We start from the raw sequence: 4,259 nt of genomic DNA on the forward strand, positions 1-4,259 counted from the left end.
TTCACCCTTGAATACAGGGATAACCTTTGCAATTTTCCAGTCCAGGGGTAGTTCGCGAGATGATAAGGATTGCCTAAAAATATGACAGAAAATTTGGCTTAAAATTGTAACGGTACTTTTTATTATTTTTGAGTAATGATATTGTCTATACCGGAAGATGTGGATAATTTCAGATTATTTGTTAAAGACGAAATGCCATCGGCTGTAATATCTATTGGTTCCATAAAAGGATATTCAAAGTCGGGAACTATGGGAACAGTGGAACACTCTTCCTGTGTAAAAACAGATGTGAAAAAATTTTAAACGCTACTGGACAATCAGCGTCAGACAAAGGGCTTTCACCATCATCATGTAGCACAATATTGCGGACAGTGTTATTTGTGATATAACTTGCCAGAATTTTCTAGGGGTTATTGATTAGAAGAGATGGCAGGTCACGTGAGAAATATTTGTCTTTGGCTGCGCATAGCTCTTTGCAGTAAGATTTTAGAAAGTCACTGTATGCCGCCCAAGATGAGGGTTGATTGTCCCTTCTGGCCCTCCGATACAGACGCTTCTTCTTGTTTCTTAATGTTCGAAGGTGCTTAGTAAACCAAGGATTGGACCTGTCATTTGATATAACGATTTTTGGCACGCAATTTTCTACCAGTGCTGTTAATTTTTGGTTAAAAAGTTCCCAGCTGTTGTTTACCAATCTTGAATTAAAGAATTGCAGAAATTATTCACTAAGATAGCCAATTCAGCATTAATATTTTTATAGTCGGCCCTATTGCATTCTCTAATGCTTTTAGTCTGAACCCGATAGAAAGGTTGTGGAATATTAATGTCTAATTGAAGTTTGTGATCGCTCAAGCTATCAATGTAAGCAATAGGCCCGGCGGTATCAGGTGCGGTAGGTAGTACTAAATCTAAGATGTTGGGACCGCGTGTGTGTTGATCGACTGTCTGGGTTAGATTGTAATCTAGTGTTAAGCTAATAAATTCAGCAGAGGAGCGGCAGGATGATGACAGATTTGGCCAATCAATAAGTGGAAAATTAAAGTCGCCCAGGAGATAAACAACAGCCGTGGGACATTGTTGAGTAGCACATGTAATGCTTTCACGCAGTACATCGGGAAACGAGTGGTCAGCGTCGAGCGGCCGATAACATGTGCCCGCTAGAACACGGGTAGAGGCTGTTGCGCATGCGACTCAAACTATTTCAGCGGGGGAATTTGTTTCTACGAGACAGGATGAGATGCAGGTTTTTATAGCAATCAAGACATCACCCCCCCCCCCCCCCTCTTCCCACTACGGACATGCCTCTGATTGTTATATTTGTTACTGTTGGGAAGAAGTTCTTCATTAGTGATGTCGGTGCGCAACCAAGTCTCAGTTAAAGCTACAATATCGTGATCGCCGTCTTCCAGATAGGCACTCAATGTATCGCGCTTGTTTAGTAGGCTGCGAATGTTCTTGTAAGATAACGACAGCGGTGACGTTAAGGAAGATTTCGATTTCTTATCTATATCAGCAAATGCTGCCTTCTTTAGCTACGGGATTGACGACACAACTGTGTCAGTAGCACGGTCATAAACATAAGTGGTCTCATTAATACGATCGAACCTTACCAAATGTAAGTTTGAAAGGCTGTTTTCTTGTTTTGGCAAATTCAATTAATTTTTTCCTAGCTTGCCTTGTGGATAAAGAAAAATCTTCACGTATCGAATACTCAGTACCTTCTGGCTTGTGCGCAAGTGCGAGGATATTCTGCTTGTCTTTACAAAGGGCTAATCGTGCTATGATGGGCCGACGTTTCTCAGAAGAAAAGCGTCCCAATCTATGCACGTGCTCAAACTGTGCGTTCACCATGATAAGGCCAAGCTGTTCAGAGCAAAACGTTATTTTTTGTTCAGATGCAGCCCAGTTTTCGCCTTGCTCAGCATCAATACCGAAAAACAGTAAATTACATCGTCGCATTCTGTTTTCTGTATCATCACATCTTGAAGTGAGGGAGTGAAGTTGATCACGCAAGCTGCGTAACTCGTTATTTGGCTCCGAGTTTTGAACACTATCGAGAGATGCAACCGTGTTTTCGAGTGCGTCTATCCTTCCAGCTAAGCCATTTACTCTGGCATCTGTGGCTTCTTGCCGTTCCCTGACACCATTCAGCTCATTTAGGATAGCTGACTGTCCCGTTTCAAGTCAAGTTTCAGCTCTGTTATTCTTTCGCAGTTTTAATATTTAAATCTGAGGAGATTTAAAGGGATACGGACACAAAAGTTGGCGAGTGGTTTTTCGCGTCAGAACAAAAGTTGAACTGTTTGGAATAACGAATACAACAAGCTGCTTTGGTCCCCTCAGTCCAGGAGTCCAGCGAGAAAATGTCACAGTTTCGCCCTAAGGGCGAAGCAATGAATGCGATAGCAACACAGCAATGTCATACGAAGTAAGGTGAGCGGCTTTGGTAGCAATAGGAATTGTAGTAAACATGAGCTGATTAAGTAAGCAGGTGTGCTGCGGCGTAAGTAGACCGACATGAAGAGAGACTCGATGACCACGAGAAGGCGCGTGTGAAACGGTGGTGTTGATGAGAAGCGCTTCCCGTGGGCAGCGCGTGCGAAGGGACACACCTGTAGCGCTGCACTGCCGATCCGGGCAGCATTGCATGTGTAGCGTGCATTGGAAAATGTGGCCCGACTATTACTAACTGAATGAACAAGCGTGGTGTGAGCGCGCACAAACAAGCATGAATAGATCACACTGAATGACTGCAGACAACGACTGTCAAAACGCTGGCAGCAAGCGCATACGCCGCAGCGGGCGAAGGTACGTGCGGTCTATCGCTTCAACGGAAACTGAGCGGCGAATGCACAGCTCATACAAAGGTCAGAGCCATGTGGAGATAAGAGACGGTGCGGGCGTGCGACGAGCGCGGTTGTTGGCAGAGTAGAAGTGCGCCCCCCCCCCCCTCCCTCCGGCGCTGGCTTCCCGCTTCCTTGCTTGCGCGTGGGAGATTGAGTGCGTTCGCTCTTCGTGAGAGCGCGCGTCCCCGCACGCTTCCGCTCGGGCATACGGCGCGCGGCGAAGATTTTATCTATACGGAACCTCACGGCGACGGGGACGCCGACGGCAGAAATCCGGTTGAAGTGTCCATATAATTGGTATCGCAATAAAAAGAACTAGAAACGTCTTTTTTGCGATTTTCTGGTGCGCCTTGTCTCCAAGCGGCCGCCGGCAGAAGCTGAAACTTGACGTCATCACTCCCTCCGCGCGCGCGCGCGGCCAAGGTCGGCCGCAGTTGTCGCAGTGTTTCCGGTGGTTGCGGTCCCGTGCAGCGCTTGTTTATCTTCGTCGGCGATCTTCACACGTCGTCCGTCTGAAACATTGTCACCGTCGGCGCTCCACGCAGGTGGCGCGTATTACATGTGCCTTCCCGCAATGCCCAGGCATTGCTTCGCCCAAGGCTGTTATAACAGCATCGTCGGTCGCCACACGCCGGCGCACACGTTTCCCAGGGACGAGGAGGTGCGTAAACTTTGGATACGTGCCTGTCAGCCACCACGCCCAGCCTGGAGACCTATAAAAAATGACTTGGTTTGCGCGGACCACTTCGTCGACGATGATTATGTGACCAGCCCGGCTGTGCTGAAAAGCCTCGGCATGCCGCTCAAAAGGCAATACTTAAAGCCTGACGCTGTGCCATCGGTCTTCCCACGAAAACGCAAGGCAGAAATGATCAGCGGCGCGTTGGAAAAGAGGAGGCGAAAAGATGTCGGTACTGTTTGCGTTCACTTGCAGCCTTCTTGAGCAGTGTGAGGGCGAGGCTGGGGAGAGTTTCCCGAGGCTGGGCACGAAGGCAGTAATGTGTTTAAAAATGTTGGCAAAGCATAGTGAAACAATACAAGGCTAGCGAGCGCGACTCACGAGATCACACACACACACACAGCTCTGCTTTTCCACAGGCTAAAACCGAAAAAGAAAACTGGGAGAACGCCAGACAGGTACTGCCATCTGTCGGGCGGCTGGCGAAGTAGACGTGAGAGTCTCGGAGGTACTGATACCTCACAGCAGTTGCTCACGCCGACGGCATAAGCTACTATTCAGTCATCCACACAGTGCTGAAGTACCCCGCAGCTGCCTCGCCTGCGTGCGCTCTTGAAAAAATCAGAGCATATCCACGAAGTGAATGATGATGAGTGAGCGAAGCACCGGGGGATCATTCGGGTAGACCACAGCTACGGACGAGAGATAAAGAGAGCGCGCGTCGGGAACGAGAG

Source organism: Dermacentor silvarum, chromosome 11 (assembly GCF_013339745.2).
Source record: "Dermacentor silvarum isolate Dsil-2018 chromosome 11, BIME_Dsil_1.4, whole genome shotgun sequence".
In the NCBI taxonomy this organism is placed as follows: Eukaryota; Metazoa; Arthropoda; class Arachnida; order Ixodida; family Ixodidae; genus Dermacentor; species Dermacentor silvarum.